The sequence below is a fragment of the Miscanthus floridulus genome, chromosome 5, assembly GCF_019320115.1.
Source record: "Miscanthus floridulus cultivar M001 chromosome 5, ASM1932011v1, whole genome shotgun sequence".
Classification (NCBI taxonomy): domain Eukaryota; kingdom Viridiplantae; phylum Streptophyta; class Magnoliopsida; order Poales; family Poaceae; genus Miscanthus; species Miscanthus floridulus.
Genome location: NC_089584.1, coordinates 87,610,043 through 87,629,502, shown reverse-complemented (window position 1 = coordinate 87,629,502; position 19,460 = coordinate 87,610,043). Strand labels below are relative to the sequence as shown.

The window sequence follows — 19,460 nt, the reverse complement described above, 5'->3', positions numbered from 1 at the left end:
ACGCGGGTATCAGGGGCTAAGTTGCGGGGTGTTAACCGTTGAGCCAGTAGGAGGAATTCGAAAGAAGTGGAAAAGATAAGTTACTTATGCTGTGACTGCTACACGGCAATCACTGTCGGTTTAAAGAATGGCCCTGCAGTGATGTACTCCCATCACTGTCGGTTTCTACTTACAACCGGTAGTGATGTACCTCCATCACTGTCAGTTTTTAATTAGAACCGGTAGTGATGAGGTCTGGTATAAAAGCACGCCGTGGGTCGCCAACTGTTCCTAGCCCTACGCTCCTCTTCTTCGACGCCAACACCCGTCCACCGCCCCACGCCAGAGCACCCGCCCACCGCCCCCCGCGCCGCCGTTCCCACCTCCACGCTCCTCTTCTTTGACGCCGAGGCCCGTGCACCGCCCCACGCCGGAGCACCCGTCCACCGCCCCCCCCCCCGCGCCGCCGTTCCCAGCCCCGCGCTCCTCTTCTTCGACGTCGACGCCCGTGCACCGCCCCATGCCGGAGCACTCCCCTACTGTCCACCGCTCGACAACGGAGCACCGCCGAGGCCTTTAGGAGCACGCACGGACAGCTGCTTTCCCACCCCCACGGTGAGTGTGTGGCTCACTCCCGCTAAGTGTTAGATGAAATGCCCCACGATTGTTGTCTTCCCAATAGCAGCTGAAATAGACTTTACATTGACAAACAATATGAGGAAGTAAGTTGTCCTGTATACTTTTTATTGTTTTCAGAGGAACAAGAAATGGACTTAATTTTTTTAAAATAGTTTTAAAGATGAAGAATGTATGCAACTCTATCCATGCAGGCTATGCAATGTCACTGATCCAAACACATTTTTTATTCCTCATGTCTGCAGGCTATTAAAATAATCTCTGTTTTTTTAGACAATCTCACTTTGTAATAGCTAGTCCATAGTCAGATAAAACAGGTTCACTACCATCTACAATCTAATCTCACTTTGTAATAGCTAGTCTGGTTCTAGTGTTATCTACAATCTCATCTTAATTAATTTTACAATCCTTAGGTTTACTAAATCCCTAGCTAGGATCTAACCTTGATATGGTCCTTAAAATACGTTTGTAGAAACTTTCTGGTGTTTTGATAGGGTCCTACTTTATTTGACTGGTCATGTTGGTTAATTACAATGACTTGCTATTTCCTTTCTGTTGTAGATGTTTTGCTTTGACCTTTCATCTAATATTTTCTTATATATACTACAATAAATTATTTATTTCTTGTATAAGTTTTAGTATATTTTAAAAATAATGCTATTTTGATGGAATGTATAGCATGCTTAAAAAAGGCATCTATAGATGTTTGTTTCAGAAAAAAAAAGTTAAAAACAACTTTTAAAATTGGCTCGACAGCAGCATCAAGTATGATTACTAAACCACATTGATCTCCGAATAATAAACAGTCCAATTATTGAGGTAATTTTTTATCATGTCAAGGATAAAGAACATTAAATAGATTTAGTTTGGCCATATAACTTGAATAATAACTCTTGTTTAGTGAGTTACCATTACCACTTACCATATGCCTAATTTACTTAAATGTATAGGCAATCATGGCATGATATGTAGTGCATGTTGGTCACATGCCTAGGATTTATCGAACCTAGAAAGATTACTATGCTCAAGTCAATCGCTACCCTAGTAATTTGCATAAAAAATACAACACAGAAGTTGAAGCTTTGAGGGCCTACTATAGTCATCTGGCCTACCTTGCAAACCATGGGCAACTGGCCTACTATGGTCCAATGAATGCAAACCATGGCCATCCGCTGGCACTAGAGATCGAAGAGAAGCCATTCGCCGGAGATGTGAAGATTAGGAGAATTGTTCCTTGGTCTTGGAAAGATGTCATGCTTTTATTTATGGCTATGGTCATCGCTTTTCTTATTTGGAAGTTGATGTAGGCTTAGTTTCGTAGAAGAGTAGGTGGACTTTGTTGTATGTGGTCAATCAAACAATGAATTTGTTCTAAGTGAACATATGCTATTATTTGACTTTGTTGTATGTGGACTTATTATTAGACTTTGCATTAAACATATTATATATATATATATATGAACATATGCTATTAGTAGTTGTCCACGGCCAAAACTAACCATGATCATGTCATAGCCATACTCATCATCGCCTGTTACCCCATCGCTGAAGAACTGATCGGCAATAAGAAGCGGCTGATATCGCTAGGACGGGAGAGCCGCATGATCCAACAAACGGTGACGATGTCAATCAGGTCGGTGAGAACGAGCAGCCATGGACCCCATCTGACCTGCTCGATCTGGGTCAAAATGACCAAGATGGCCAGGTAACTTTGGTATCATGTCACTATGTAGCCACACATGCTAATCAATTGAGAGGGTCATAGCTTACTTGGTGTCTCTAGCAGGAGCCTCCGCCGGCTAAGGAGCTAGAGGGTTCGGGTAGCAGGAAGGCCAGATCCAAGCGAGGCATGTCAAAGATTCCTGTTGGTAGGAATGCACACTGGCACATTACTGAGTTTGATGAATTCGGGGATCCACTCTCACCGCCTATAGCTTTGATCAAATACAAGACTATCCTCGGGTTACTTGTTAGGGACTTCATCCCGATTAAGTACAGGAAGTGAATTAGGAAAGATGATGACCGGTGGAGGGTTCCCAAAAGCGAGAAGGATTACATATGGGATGTCAAGATCCCAGAGTATTTTACTTTCCCAGCCGAGTATGACAGGGAGTTAGTCAATAAAAAAGCAAAAGAAATCATGGGGACATGCTTCAAGAATTTCAAGGGGACATTGTACAAGAATTTTGTCCTCCAAAATAAAGAGCTAGATTTCAATGGTAGATAGTTTAGCAAGCAGAAGGACTTCTGGCAGGCTTTCAAGGAATACAGGTTATCTGAGGAGTACTTAGAACTGAGCAGGAAGAATAAGGAGAATTCGTAGAAAGCGACGAATCCTTATCATCTCGGCTCTCGTGGCTATGCCAAAAAGATGCTAGAATTTGAAGCAGAACTTGAAAAGATGGATCGTCTTGCTGAGGAAGGCGTTCAGGTTGAGACCACCGATTAGGAGCCTAGATCGGTATTATACTGTATGGGGAGAAATGTACGGCACGCTGAGGATGGGAGCTTTAGCTCCTCAAATCAACCCATGAGCGAACTTATCCAGAGGATCTCCTAGGTAACTAAGGAGGTGGGGCAAGGGACTCGCACTTCTAATAGGGAGAAAGACATGCTTACCCAAGCACTCGAAATCAAGGAGCACCCTGGTCACACTAGAGGAACTGGTGTTGTTTCTTGGAAACTAGCATTCCCTCAAGAATCTAACACTTACCGGAGCTGCTCGAGGGGTAGAGCGGAACAGGAGGCAGAGTATTTGAGAAGACTAAAAGAGATGGAAGACATAATGGAAGCACGGATTGAGGTGACCGTTGAAGCGCGAGTTGAGCAAATTTTGTTGTCCAAGGGGTCAGTAGTACCACAAAACCCTACTCATACTACCTTTAGCCCATAGTTTAGGAGTCGCGGCAGTTGCGGATCGACCCCGCTCGACGAAGAAGAGGCGAATGTGCCTCATCCGGTGGATGACATCACTGAACCCATCAATGTCAGGTTGTACATCCGTTAGGAATGGACAAAGGACAAGGTGGCGCTCGGCCAGGCCTAGCCTGCGGGAGATAGGACAATTAATGGCCACCCAATTCTACTGAGGTACGCTCGTGTCACCATTGACAGAATACTTGATAAGAAGTTTAATAAGATACCCATTGAGTACCCCGTAGCGGAAGACAGGCCGAAACTTGGTCAAAACAAGGGCTCTCAAGTGGCCTGGCACAAGCGCTTCATTAAGCTTGATCATCAATTGTCCTCTAATGATAAGGATGACTGTGAGTCTTCGCCCACCTGCGATGATCACTCACCATCTCCCAACAGAGATCACTTCCCTCTTCATCCAGAGCCATCACCCGCGAGAAGACAGAGGTCTCATTCTATTCCTCCTCATCCGACTCCATCTTCATTAGCCTCGAGAAAAGAGACTCCTCCTCTTCCCCCTCCTCCATCTTCATCAGTGCCGGGAAAACAGAATTCTCATCGTCATCCTCCTCCTCCTCCTCCACCTCAGCCCAAAACAAGATCAAGGACATCCTCACAGTCGCAGAAAAGGTCCTTGGATTCGGTCGCTAATGCTCCCAAAGTGGACCAAAAAAAAAGAAAAAGGCCATTCAGTGGCAGCGTTACCATCTTGATGAAAGAAAAATTTACAGCACACATCTCGAAGGAAGATTGTGTTAGTTTCTTCAATCTCTGTGCCTCACTGCCTTCGTTTTTGTTGAAGTCCAAATTCGAAAGGCAAACACGGAATAAATACGCTACAACAAGAGATGAAGAAATACACAATAAAAATTTAAGGAACATACAGAAGTACGTCGAAGACAACCCAGGATTAACCATGGAAGAGGCCGCGACCATCTATTATGCTGTACAAGGGATGGCAACACCAGCAATGAAGTATAAAAGGGGCAATCTTTTGGTTCCTAATGACGAGTATAAAAATCTAACAACATATATGCGCCAGTTGCATGAATATTACATGGCTCAAGCAACAGAGACGGACGACTTTGTTTTGAGGTTATGATCCATTCGCCACAAGTTTTCCAATATCCTGAAGAAGAGAAGTTCAATGTCGAGTGGAAGTGCTTGTTTTAGCTATACCAGAAACACTCTCTCAATGTTCAAATGTTGACGCTGTGGACTATGTAAGTACCCTACACGCATGATATTACAATTAACTACTCTCTCGAGATAAATTGTTAACTTTTGAGCATTTCCCATGATTTTATGTAGGTGTATAGCAAAATTTTGTATTCTAAAAAGTAAATGGGATTACATAGGCTTCTTAGACCCCTTACGAGTTAATGAGAGGACATGTCTAGGCCTCTATGGATGTGACGTGGAAGACCTAAAACAGAGATTGATTGCTATTTTTGACGAATTCACGATAAAAAAGAAAACCCACATACTACTAGCTTACAACTGCGAGTATGTGTTCTCGGTTTTTAATTTGGAAAAAGTCTACTTAACCCCCCACCTTTCATACTTGGTCTACTTCACCCCCCAACTATGAAACCGTCTGTTTTACCCCATAAACTTTCTAAAACCGTCTATTTTACCCCATGAGCGGTTTTTGACAGCGGTTTTGCTACAGTAACATACAGTAACGGTGGGTTTGCTACATGCTTTGAATCTTCTTTTTTTCGGTGAATTTTTGAAAAATCATAGTAAATCATAGAAAAATCATAAAATGAAAAATCTAATTTTGTTGGACTCCATATGAGTAGATCTACATAATGAATATATAATACGGTATGCTTTAGTACAAAATTTTTACTGTAGCCTTAGATTAATTAAAAAATCTAATTTTGTCTGTAATTAATTGGAATAATTCATAGCTGCAGCTGCTATGGTCCAATTATGGTGAAATTTTTATGGTACCCTAATTATTGTATGCTTGAACTATAGTAAAAAATTTGTACTCATTGGACTATGTATAACTTAGTTATAGATAAATTTTAATTAATTACAGACAAAATTGGATTTTCTAATTAATCTAAAGCTACAAAAAAAATTGTACTAAAGCATACTGTATTATATATTCACTGTATAGATCTACTCATGTGGAGTCCAATAAAATTAGATTTTTCAATGATTTACTATGATTTTTCAAAAATTCACCGAAAATAAATAAAAAAAGAAAATTCAAAACCATCGGTAATGTTACTGTAGCAAACTCGTTGTTACTGTAGCAAAACCGCTGTCAAAAAACCGCCCAGTGGGTAAAATAGATGGTTTTAGAAAGTTCAGGGGGTAAAACAAACGGTTTTATAGTTGAGGGGTGAAGTAGACCAAGTATGAAAGGTGGGGGGTTAAGTAGACTTTTCCCTTTTAATTTTATGCTTCTTTTTTTGTTAAGATTATTTGATAGTTAGGATTCTGTGATTGTAGCAACTATTTTGTCTTCATTTGTGTCAATCTTGTTAAAAATCTGATTGAGGTGTGGGACTCGAAGAAAAAACCATTTAATCATCTGGATGCACCGGTGGCAGTGCTGAATTAGTAAGCAATCCTAATAACATATTATTTTCTAATCACACATACCACTTCATAATATTTCTCCCTTTAATGTTGCTCAGTGTCCGAAGAAGACATATCGGTGGGATGCCGGTCCCATTCAAGATTGTCGAAATGGAGGGGAAGTACCTGTCACAGCTGGCGGAAAACAATGAATGCGAGTTTTATGTAATGTGGGCAATGCTTCGCTACATCGGCGGAAAATCGGAAGAAACCGATAAGTTGGTGTGTATAATCCCCATTTCATTTATGTCGGTTAATAATTCAATAAAATGATTTAATGTTCCTCTTTGGATATCATCTTTTTTGAACAACAGCGCAAAGAATATAACCACCAAAGGCTGTTAGAGATGGAGATCGTTGCACTGCAATCGGAGCTCTTAAAATTCATCTTAGCCGAGGTATTGAAAAAAGACAGAGTATTTTCCATTGTACAATCCGTGAGGTACAAGGACCAGTATGGCCCAGAGCGGCTCGTAAGATTATTGTAAGAAGTCCGTGAAGCATGTGTGAAGTCCAAAAATATTTCTTTTTTATTTTGAGGGATCGAGATGTGTATAAGAACATTTGAATTGTAATCGTAACATTTGTAATGTTTAATATTGATGGACATGTCGACTACGTAGCGTATATAAAGCGAAACCTGATTCTATGAAAAAATATAAATTAAAATAAATTATAAAACAATAAAATACGAACGGATCATCACCGCCGGTTAGCAACAAACCGACAGTGTTGTCGTAACCATCACTGTCGGTTAGAAATAAACCGACAGTGTTGGCTTGCTCAACACTGCCGGTTTGAACCATGAACCGATACTGATAGTTACGACAACACTGCCGGTTTGATCCATGAACCGACACTGATATTTACTATAACACTGCCAGTTTGATCCATGAACCGACAGTGTAGGCTTGCTCAACGCTGCTGGCTTGAGTCAAGAACCGACACTCTTGAAGCAACTGTCACTATCGGTTGGCATTACAAACTGGCAGTGTTGTTCAACTGGACACTGTCGGGTGGAGCCAAGAACCGACACTGTTTCCTGTAGTTCAGTGTCGGTTTTTATAGACTGACAGTGATGTCAACCCTCCATCACTGTCGGTATGCCACTGTCGGTTCAAAATTCGGTAACGAAGTGGGTTTTTGAACCGATAGTGATGTCCAGATATGTGGTAGTGAGGATCTACCTTTTAACACCCGAGCATAGAGACTCTTTGGCCGTGTCACCAAGCGCCAGCCCTGCTTCCCCAACATTGCTTTGTTAAAAAGGTGCAGATCACGGAAGCCCGTGTGCCACCAACCGATTTACGCTGTATCAGACGCTCCCAACACAGCTAGTGTATGTGCCGAGTATCAGCCGAGCTTCCTCACCAGTAGTTTGCTATTGTTGATCTCATCTTCTCGTAGATTGTCTTGGAGAGAAGAAAGCACCTCATTGAATAGGTAGGTACTGCCTGAGCCACCGATTTGAGGACTTCCCTCCTGGCACAACTCGCTTCTCTACCACTGCAGGGCCCGATCAGGCTCTTGATCCTTGTGGCCATGAAATCAAAAGCACCCGACGTTGAGCGCCTTACCGTCATCGGTAGCCCAGGATACTTATCGGACAAGGCTTCAGTGTGAACTGTCTGTTTTGCCTCATCATCACAGTTTTTGCTAAAGAAGAGTGCAGATTTTCCCGGTTCACCAACTACCCAGAACCCTTGCCACGATGCAATCATCCGCAAAGAACAAATGTGAAATCCAGGGAGCATGAATACCCACATGAACACCCCTGGCAAGATGCATTGGGCCGACAAATTTCAACAAACAAGAGGGTCCCTCCGCACACAAAGGGAATAAATACGGTGATATGGGGGCCCTTTGTCGAATTCCTCTAGTCGGCTTGAAGACATTTGATAGCAAGCCATTAACTTTAATTGTAAAGGACATTGATGTCATGCACCTCATCACTAGTGTAATAAAAGCTTCATGAAACCCCAATTTCAGCATAATACCCTGGAGATAATCCCATTCTACAAGGTCATACGCCTTGGCCATTTCAAGTTTCACTGCACAAGCACCAGATTTGCCTGTCTTTCTCTGCAGATAATGGGTACACTGATATGCTAGAAGTACATTGTCTGTTATTAATCGGCCCGGAACAAAGGCACTTTGTTCCTCAGATACAATGTCATCTAGACATCCTCGTAACCTGTTGGCCAGCACTTTTAAGCAGATCTTATAAATCACATTGCAAAGAGAGATTGGTCTGAACTGTTTCATCTCCTGTGGATTCTTCACTTTCGGTATTAGCACTATGGTGGTGCTGTTAATTGACTCTGGCATGACACCTCCATCTAGAAAATTCAGAACCGTTGCTGTAACACTCGGTCCCAAAGTCTCCCAATGGAATTGGTAGAAACCCGTTGTTAGCCCATATGGCCCTAGGGCCATGTTGGCACCCATCATAAACACCGCCGCATGTATCTCCTTAGCAGTGAAAGGTTGCAGTAGGAGATCGTTCATCCCTGTCGTGACCTTTACCGGGACACAGTCAAGAATTGGTCATGGATCAAGCACCTCTTGCCTGGTGAACAAATTAGCATAGAACTCCATAGCCGTCACCTCTTAACTCATGACGATGGAGACGTCTTCCCTTCTCAGAGCGTGATTCTGTTAGTTCTTGACCTCTCCCTCGATTCGGCTTGAAAGAAATAGGCGTTACGATCACCATCCTTGAGCCATTCAACCCGAGATCGCTGTCTTTGCTTCCTTTGTTTTCCCGTGGACCGTAGAGCTGGCAGATCACCGACACCTACCGATGGATGGGACCGGACCAACAAGTTGGCCCCACGCTCCGGAAATTAGTTGCGGTACAAGTACAACTCCCCAACTTATCCCATACCTGACCCATGCCCTTGTGTATCGCCGTAGGACAGACAACGCAGGGCGGAGGCACACTCGCTCCCACTCAACTCGCCCACCTCTACCACCGGCATTGTCCCACCACCCCTGGCGGCCTGGCCCTAGCTAGGGTCCTGCTCCTGCCCAAGTGCCCAGAGGAGCCCTTTCGTCCCGCCGCCCTCCTTGCGCTTTCCCTCTACCCGTTCGTGGACAGAGAAAAAAAAGAAGTGTCAGCTGGTCCTGGCCAGCTTCCCGCCTTCCCCTGTATAAAAACCGCACCACCAGCGGCGGCGAAGCCATCCGCTGCCCCGCATCGCCATGGCTCTCGCCATCCGCACGCCCCGCTTCCAGCCTCGACCGGCCTCCATTTCTCCGCCCGCAACAACCACCTCGACCTCCCTCACCGCCGTGAACGCGAGGCCCCGCGCCTCACCCTTGACCGAGGCCACCTCCTCCTCGCGCTACCGCCGCGACGCCTGGTCCTACGCCGCCGATGGCTCCTCCAACTCCGCATCCCCGTCCTCCGATGCTGCCGCTGCCGCTGCTGCTACGGCGGCGGCGGGCCGCTGGGACGATGAGATCGCGCTGCAGCTATCGGAGCTGCGGAAGCTCCTGGACGCGCTGAGGGCGTCCAGGGGGAGGGGCGCCGAGGGGGGATACGGCGGCGGCGGGCCCGGGAGGGTGGCACTGGTGGGTACAGGGCCTGGGGACCCCGAGCTGCTCACGTTCAAGGCGGTCCGGGCCATCGAGTCGGCGGACCTGGTGCCCTACGACAGGCTGGTGTCTAACGACGTGCTGGACTTGGTCGGGGAGGGCGCCAGGCTGCTCTATGTCGGCAAGACGGCGGGGTACCACAGCCGCACCCAGGTGGGAACACTATCCTTTCGTTTCGATTTGGATCAATTGAGGTTTACACGCGATTGGAAATGCTAATTGGGCGGGCATTCCGATTTCAAGTACTTTTTCTTGAGAACGTGTCAGACAACTTCCATGAAGAAAAACAGAGCTTGCCATATGTCTGTCTGGAAAAAAAAAAACCCAGAGAATTGAGGCGACCTCGGCTTAGGACTTTGTACCTTTCCTTCCCCTTGTTGGTAATTTGTATGTTTGATGACTGTTTCATGCAATGTAGGAGGAGATTCACGAGCTGCTGCTAAGCATTACGGAGGTTGGTGCCAATGTTGTGCGCTTGAAAGGTGGCGATCCTCTGGTAATTTGTCTGGTAATTTGCTCTTGCTTTCAAATCTACTTAGCACCTGAGGATTATTCTTTTTCAGATTTACTACACAGTAACCGGTTGTTTTGGAGCTTCAAAACAACCGGATTCTGTGCCGTAGGTTCTAGACAGGCTGGCATCTGAGCCGTTCGATTTTGCTTCCTGTTCCCTTTGTTGCAGAGCTCGCAAGCCGCCGCCGCCGCCCAGGTGCGGGTTCCCGCTTCCTCCTTCGTCGCATAGGTCCAGCCCGCCGCCGCCCAGGCACAGGTTTGCTCCCCGCTGCTTCCGTCGCATAGCTCCCAGGCCGCCGCCCAGGCCCAGGAGCGGCCGCGGCCGTCCCCGGCCGGCCTCCCCGGCGCGGTCGCTGCTGTCCCCCGGCGCGGACGGCGTCCCCGGCGGTCGTTCCTGGCGCTGGCGCAGGTCGGCCCCCTTCCATCCACTCGGTCAGCCCACTCCCGTCCACCATTTGTATTTTTTTTGAAATTTCTTATCAATTTGTGTACAATTTGATATATATTTCTCTGAAATATAGAATCCATTGAAAAAATTTGTAATTTGTTTTCGAAAAATTTGGTATATATTTGTGTTATCCTCAAATTACATCACTATGTCCAAGAAATTACACCGAATAAATCATTGTAAATTTAGTAACAAGGTGATGTAAATATAGCTATAAGACATTGTAAGTGCATGGGAAAAATCTAGTTGTTAGGAGGGGCTAAAACAACCGGTTGTTGGCTAGACAGATTCTTGTTTTTTTTTTCACGAACTGGAGGGGCCGAAGCCCCTACAGAGAAAATATATTAAACCAAAAGAGTCAGGAAACAAAGTGCTTTACAAGAGAGCAGAACAGAAGGAGCACCTGAGGATTATTGTGACACTTCCATTTGTTAACCAATCTCAAACGATAAAATCGGACTGAAAATTTTTGCTAGTGGTAATGTCATCAAACATTGAGGACTAACTTTTTCAAATGATGATCCATTCTTGGTGTGGCTTAAGTCATTTTCATGTGATGGATTCATAGAACTGATTAGTACTGTTATGACCAATACGTCATGGTTGTCACATCTGACTCATCAAAGCAGCAGATCATACATAAAAGAACAAAAAGTAAACCCTCCCTGTTTTCCTTTGATACATGTGGTTCTTGTACTTGGAAGGAGACAATATTGCTAGGATGGAAAAAGATCAATCATTTTTAAGTTGTTGTGTTTGCACAGCAGTGTAGAAGATCAATCATGTCCTTATTTAATCTTTTCAGTTGTCATTGCAGAAATACTTCTCAATTCTAAGTGTTATAGCCTTGCATTAACTGAGACAAACAATGCCACTTAATTATGCCCTGTACTTCTTTGTTTTATCTGTATAGTGGCAAGTACTGATTCTAAAATTTTCTAATTTTTTCATTCATTTTTCATCAAAAGAATTCCTATTCTTATTGGTTATTTGGTTATACCGTCTCATGTAAATTCCATGTGGACGTACCATTTTAGAGATCCCAGAGCCACAGGGGTGCAGTTGTACCTTTTCTAATAAAAAATAGAGGCAAAGAAAAGTAGCACCAACATTGCAATTTTTATCATTGTGAGCATAGACTGTTTCACTCCACATATAACTCTTTTGAATTGCACTTCTATCTGTGTGCAATAAATTTGCTTGTATTTCTTTCAGGTTTATGGAAGGGGTGGAGTAGAGATGGATTTCTTACAGCAACAGGGAATCAAAGTTGAACTTATCCCAGGTATGATAATCCTATTGCACTAGCTTGGATACTTTGCATTGTTGGTTGGTAGCAGTTATGAAATACTTTGGATCTAAATTCCAAAACTGTGCAGGAATTACTTCTGCTTCGGGAATTGCAGCAGGACTAGGCATTCCACTAACCCATCGAGGTGTTGCTACCAGGTATATGCTTAGCCTTTTGTAATTTTATTCTAAGTAGTAACTACTTTTGCGCGAAAGGATTTTCCCTTTATATGTAAATGTTTGTTTCTAAATGACTTTTCCACAAGCTTCACCATTTCCTATCAGTTTTTTGTTTAGGGTCTGCAGTACTCCCTCAAATGCAACAATTAGCATGCCTACATATGGATCTTTTGAGTATTTGGCTATTTGCTATAGTGTATTAGTTACTTGCTGTTATTCTTAAATTGTTCCCGTGTTTCACCATACATGTCTCATTGCGTAGTAAAAAATTCTCAGTACTATTTTCTGCAGTTCTGATGTGCTATGTTAATGGAATAGCAATTTTTTTAATAAAAAACCCTCTTGCATTGTTAAATGAACAGGAAGGCGCTAGTTTGTCTCTGACACTGTAGTGCAGTGTTTTCAGATCGGACGACTAATCGCGATTAATCGTGATTAGTCGTCCTTATCGTAAATAGGTGCTCGATAAGGGCGCTCGATTAGTTTTGACCGATTAGAAACCTTATCGTCCGATAAGTTGCGACTCCGATCAGACTAGCCGGACGACTAGTTGGGCCAGTATATGTAGGGAGAATTCGGCCCACCTTGAGCTGGCCCATTAGGGTAAAGAAGAAGAAGAGGAGTGAAGGAGTTGGCTGCAGCCGCCGCACATTTCCAGCTCCCGCTCTGGCTCTGTTCTCTCTCACAGCCGCCGCCCACCTCCATCCGCGCCTCCTCCGTAGCTCTATCCGCGCTGAGAAGACCGGACACAGCGGCACGCTCGACCCCAAGGTCACCGGCAACCTCATCGTCTGCGTGGACCGCGCCACGCGCCTCGTCAAGTCGCAGCAGGGCGCCGGCAAGGAGTACATCAAGTCGCAGCAGGGCGCCAGCTCAGGGTGCGGACGATCTACGAGAGCAAACTCCTGGAGCACGACCCCGAGCGCGAGGCACAGTGGGCGGTAGAGCAGAGGGCACTCCACGGCCTGAACCAGCTCGCCACCACCTCCTGCTCCTCCGACCTTCTAGTCCACAGCTCCGTCCGCGCCTCTCGCCGGCATTCGCAGCATCAAGATGAGCCACCACTCTGCCTCCTCTGAAGGTTATTGTCTATCTTTGCTACTCTGCTGCTGTGTATTGCCTGTTGCCACCAATTTGTGACACATTTGTGTGGTTGTGCCGCTCTACAGAGGATGCTCGACGGCATGTAGTTGTTGAGGTAATTCTACCTGAGAATGAAGTTGTCTCAGGAGGGGCTGCCTCAGCGTCGTCAGCTGCTCCAACTGAAGCATCTCTGATAGCTCAAGCGATAGCTAAGTTGCCGCCAGATCTTGCTGCCATGCTCTACTATCTACTACTCTTTACATTTTCTTTAGTCTTTACAGTCTTGTTTTTTGTTATTTTACCTATTTAACTGATTATCTTCTTTCTTTGTAATTTCAGATTCAGCCACAAGTCAGCAGTCAGCACTCACCATCAGGCATCAGCAAGCAGGAGTTACAGGTAAGTGGCCAAATCACCATGATAATGATTCATTGCAAACTTGATTACATGCCAAACTGTGCTTGGTTGCTTGCCTCTAACATTTACCTATTTATTATGGCCATGTTTACATATATTTACATCATATATATATATATATATATATATATATATATATATATATATATATATATATATATATATACATGGTCGATCAGGCCATCTAGGCACAAGGACAACTAAATGTCCGATTAGCCGATTAGACCGATTAGGACCGACTAATCGACCCTTATCGACGATTAATCGCGATTAGTCGTCTTATCGGTGGTCATATGACTAGCCTCGATAATACGATCTGAAAACATTGCTGTAGTGTAGAGAGAGAATGTTTCTTAAGTGCTTATACTAGGATAAATTGTTGACGTATAATCTTTGCTGCAGTCAGATTTTTAACTGGCAACTCCAGAAATGTTGGGACAGATCCACTATATGTAGCTGGAAATGCAGCTGATCCAAACACTACTTTGGTTGTGTACATGGGTTTGTGAACACTTCCATCACTTGCTCCAAAGTTAATGAAGCATGGCCTGCCGCCAGATTCCCCTGCTGTCGCAGTAGAGCGTGGGACTACACCTCAACAACGAACGGTAGTGACTCTTAGGCCCTCACAAACTAAATTTTAACCTAACTCTGTGATCCTAAATGTTCCTTACACTGTAGGTGTTCGCCTTGTTAAAGGATCTTGTGGATGAAGTCAAGTCAGCTGATCTAGTTTATCCAACTCTAATAATTATCAGGAAAGTGGTATCCTCGTCGCCCTTCTGGGTTGAGTCATCTGAACATGATGCACTGAAAATTGAGAGCTCGTATGTTAATGAAGCCAGATGATAACACGTTTTCCTGATTTTAGTGTTTTTGAGGGCAAAATACTGTTGGGGAGGTCCCCACGGTTGTTTTCCTGATTTTAGTGATTGGGCATCACCCTATTCTTCAGCACGACTTCAGCATTACTTTTCAGCGAAGGGACATTATTTTTCTCTCATAAGAAATCAACATCAGCCAAATTTCAGCGAAACGAACAGGGTCTTGAGTAATGCAATATCCCAGATATGAGCAGTGCCAATTGAAATCCATTTAGGACATGCGAGCACATGTTCGACCTGGTGTACACAAAAACATTTCGGGAAGCATGGATTCGGAATGATGGATGGTAGCTTAAGCCCATAACTGCCTTGGGGCAGAAGCGTACTTGGACTGATCATACTTGACTCTTTGGCATAGTCCACCTGAGATCTACAAATTTTCGATTTAGTTGAATTTGACAATAGTTGTGTGCTTCTATATTACATTGGTGGGAATTGGTTTGATCCCCTTTCTTCTGCTGATGAAGAGATCATGTCTGGGGCTTGAGCTTCAGTACATAGACGGCTTTCAATTCAGTGTCATCTTCGTCAAAGAAGCCTAGTAGATCTGTAGATGTATGGTTTTCAATTCTGTAGCACCTGCCAACTCCTTTCTGACTTGAGACCCATTCGGAGTGCAGGGATTTTACAGAAATTCGACAAGAAGTGGTTATCTTTTTGTGGAAAATAGGAAAATTTCTGCTTCCCAAATATAGATAACTGTAAGAATTTTTTTTTGTCATCTTTAAAATTACAAATGCTTTGCTAAAGGAGTACGCGATAGTTTCTTGGAGCGTTAGTCCAGTCTGGTGGGTACTAGATCTCGTTATCAACGGCTAGTGGCTTTTGCAGTCTTTAAAACCTTGTCTGGCGAGAGTGTTTGTACGTGTTCCTTTTTTCTTTATTGTCTTTTCAGTGCGATTTTCGACTGACAAACAGTGAACGATCTAAGGAAGAAGACGACTGATTGGCCGGTCTTTGATGTACTCTTAATTTTAGAGGCCATGTTATGTCTTCTTTTTCATTTTTTATACTAGCCTATGCTTTTATTAATATATATCAAGGCACTCTTTTAAGTGTATTCATATAAAAAAAATAGGCCTTCCTATTTAGCGAACTGTTGGAGTTAGCTCATCGGTGACATGGGTTTTTTTTTTATCTTTTTAATTTAATAGATCTCAATTCATCGTCGTGTTCTTTTTTTTCCATTTTTCTGTTCTTTGGTCGGTTGTCGTGTAAAACAATCTCTACTGTTTAATAAACGCGTGGAGTCCATTCTTAAAAAAGGTTCGCTCTCACATGCTTCCGGGAAAATGGGCAAGAAAAATATGATGGGGATCTTCAATCAACACTAGCGAGTAGCGACAAGGATAGCAGATTAGTAGGTGTGTGCGCCTAGGCGGTGTCGTAGTTTTTCCTGATAAGGACACAAAGCGCCAGTTGTGTCGTCACTATTTATAGGGCACGCGTGTTTGTATACAATCACGACTAAAACTAGCCGGTAACCCTGCGCGAAGCGCGGGCAAGAAACTAAATGATATAAGTAAAATTTTCATGTCGAAGGAAAGCACCAAAGTAACTGTCGAAATGATGCAATATATGCCGCATCATAAGTCTGGAACATGCGGGGATGCCTCTCTCAATTGAAGATGCAGCCTCATCCATATATTGCAGCTGAACAGAGCACCAATAGTAGGTGAGCAGAGCAGCACGGCCGAGAGCCTGAGAGCACTATGTAGTTGCCATAATTTGCTGTCACAATATTGTCGAAGCCTGAAACGTAGTGTGAAGCCAAAAGCCTTGTCAACAACTTGGAAACAGGTATATGATGAGTCCCTGATGCTGCGAACACGAAACAGAGCCTTATTGGCAGCCGAAAAGTAAAAGAAGTGAATCAGGCCATAAATTGAGCGAGCATGTTTACGTGCCGAAAACTGCTTTACCGTTTTGGGTTCAGTGGCAAGCAATCATATTGCAAAAGTCATATGAGTTAATGCAAACAAATTATTGCGACAGAACCACAACAAATGGAGAAAACCCTGCTGCACTTCTGTTGACGTAATACAAGGCCAAGAACAATGAACAACAGTTCGTTGGCCTGAAGAAATGGTTCGTCTGAATGTGAAGAAACCTAACCTAGTATATTTTGGCAATAGGATATAGGTAATCATGAGCTGCCGAAGGATAATGATGTGTATGCAATCTAAACTAATGGTCATGTACACCTAATACAAATTGGTGGCAAAAACTTGCACATGCAAATTTACTGTGATATTTTTGAGCATTTTCACCAGGATTAGAAAATGCATAACTGAGATAAAATAAAAAGCAAAGAAAAAAGACACCTCCATTGTAACATATTTACTATTCAAATTAACTGATAAATGGAATTTATTTAGGCTGGGAGTTGAGAACACATGTTACTTGGCAACTGAGGTAGGATTGTTTGGGTCTATCACCTTTCTTTTATCATTTTGGCCTTGAGATTATATATCTGCATCATCCAAGATCCTAGGAAGACATCCTTCCTTGTTCATATGCTAGAGCCGCAGTAGTAGTCTAGTTGTAGTAGAGCCTGCAACCCAAATAGCTGGAAATTTTAATGGTGTGCGCTCCTGAAAAAGAGAAATAAATTTGAAGGGTGTAATTTTTCTGAAGAAAGAAAATAGATAGAAACGCTTGAGAAAACAAATTGGTGTACAATGCTGCTGAAAGCGAGTATAATGAAAAGCACAAAGTGGTATGCTAGCAGTATGATAACTGCCTATAAGGTGGGCAATGAAAGGGATAATTAATAGCACAAAAAAAAAAAACACTGCATAAAGCAAATGAATAAACAACCAATGTGGAATTGGTTGTCTGTAGCAAACCAGATAGTTCTGAAACAGAGATTGCATGAAAGGGATAATTAATAGCATAAAAAAAGAAACACTGCATAAAGCAAATGAATAAAGAACCAATGTGGAATTGGTTGTCTGTAGCAAACCAGGTAGTTCTGAAACAGAGATTGCATGCTGGATGCAGCTTACTGTTGACGGGGCAAAACGGTGCACAAAAGCAAGTACAAAAGATAACCTGCAGTTTTGAGCTTGTGAACCTATTTGACTTTATATGCATAAGGCCAAGATGGAAATCTGATATAACGCCTGAGCCTATAGACTCCATTTTTCAGCTGCAGGAAAACTTTGACTCAAAATTTATAATTTGATAAATTGGTAATGCTGCAGTAGGGGACAAAGATCACTTTATTAAGCACAAATTATGGAGGACAATCGGAATGGCTTCATAAAGCACAATGCTTGCAGAGTAAGGATACGACTACTTAAGTATAGCTTATGTGAAGTAGAGAGAAAAAAACGTGAATAAGCACTGCCTGCTTTGACTTTAAACACATAATACCATTTTATTATCCTGGTAGACAATGAGTTGGATGAAATGGCCCTAACTGCTAAGCTCGACATACTTATATAATCTTTGAATTCCAGTTTGGTTAAATACCCTACCGTCTGTATTCCAGTCTAAACATCAAACATCGGGAACATAGTCATAGTCAGAAGAAGATTCATGGCGCTACTGAGGCATGAGACATTTATCCAACTTTTCCGTGATATGACTTTTCATGGTCGACTACCTGCCTAGCCTGAGAACATTGACCTGATATATCGTACAAAATTTCGGTATAGACAACATTGTGTGTGCGGTTTTGATACTTGAAGGGGCTCTTTTCAATCAGGACCCGGAAACCTGTTGGGAGGCACTAATACCTGCATGTCAGGACAATTAATTTTTCAATTAATCACCTGTCTGAATCAATAGTTTGGCGTTAAGCACATGTCAGGCGAAAACAACGAAATTTGAGGAACTGAAGTACTGGAATTTAAAAGAGAGCTGCTTACCTGGTGCAGCGGAACTGTAGGTGCATGGATAATTAAAACGAAAATGTACATAATACATAGCAAAATTGGATTGGAAGTTGTGTTACCTATGTAATATCACAGCCTGTGAATGTACTGCCCATAGCACAAATCGACATGAACAAATTGCAACTCAGAACCTGGTGATGGTAGTGCTCAATTGCGGACTGCAATAACGGATGAGAGGAAATATTAGGAATGGAGCCAAGGTAGGCACAACACTCAGAGCGGGTGTGGCTGCTGACCTGGATCAGCGCTGGCATGCCGGGGTTGGGCGCTTCGCTGTTGGGCGCAGGTGAGACGCCGAGTCGAGGCTGGGTCTGCAGCACCACCGAGCCAGCAAAAAATTCGGGTCCCACATGTACAACCAGGAGCGCTTCTCAATTGCTGGAACGTGGAGAGAGTTGGTGCCATTGCTCATGGGACCCACGTTGTAAGAAAAAGTAGTCAAAAGCTGCAAGGATGAAGGCTCGCGGAGCAGCTTTGGTGTGGGTAGCAGGCCAATGAAATAGTTTTTTATTGATTTGGGCACCGGCGCAACTACCTGCTCCGCTCCTTATTTTCTCGGCATCGCTTGTAATTGGAACTGCCTGCTGCAGTGGGGAGGAGCGGTGCTAAAATAATCTCTCTCTTCTTTTGGGCATCACTTAGGCATACATTGTGGAGGGCCTTAGGCTGCTCCGATCCTCCGTCTAGCTACCTGCTCTTGCCCTTAGACCTAGGCATTCGGTTCTCACTGAACTGATCTGTTTGGTTCTACGGTTCCTACAGAAAGAACCGTTCAGTTCTTTTCAGAAACAAGAACCGAGTAAATTTGGCTTCGGTTACTTTGGTTCGGTTCTGGTTATAACCGAAAACACTGAACAATACACACAAGCATGGTGCGGAGCGTCAGAGCTGGGGGTGCTGGTGTGGAACGCCAGAGCAGGGACTGGGCAGCTGGTTGTGGCTCGTAGCCTTGCGCCTCCACGTCGAGCCGGCGAGTTTGGGGTTGGACGACCATCGAGCTGATATGCGTAGGTGGGG

General features: G+C 43.7%; 1 long non-coding RNA gene and 1 pseudogene across 3 annotated transcripts; one reads left to right on the top strand and one right to left on the bottom strand.

Moving 5' to 3' along the window:
• Positions 1–9,323: 9,323 nt before the first annotated feature.
• LOC136452532 (S-adenosyl-L-methionine-dependent uroporphyrinogen III methyltransferase, chloroplastic-like) lies at positions 9,324–15,131 on the top strand (annotated as a pseudogene).
• An 827-nt stretch (positions 15,132–15,958) lies between these two features.
• On the bottom strand, positions 15,959–18,771 carry LOC136452531 (uncharacterized). 3 transcript variants are annotated; one of them, XR_010758846.1, is made up of 4 exons: positions 18,680–18,771; positions 18,503–18,601; positions 16,980–18,284; positions 15,959–16,362 (listed from the first exon to the last, which is right to left on the bottom strand). It is a non-coding gene; the product is annotated as an uncharacterized lncRNA (long non-coding RNA). The 3 variants fall into 3 exon arrangements; XR_010758844.1 differs by having other exon boundaries at positions 16,980–18,601; XR_010758845.1 differs by having other exon boundaries at positions 16,980–18,574.
• Positions 18,772–19,460: the final 689 nt, after the last annotated feature.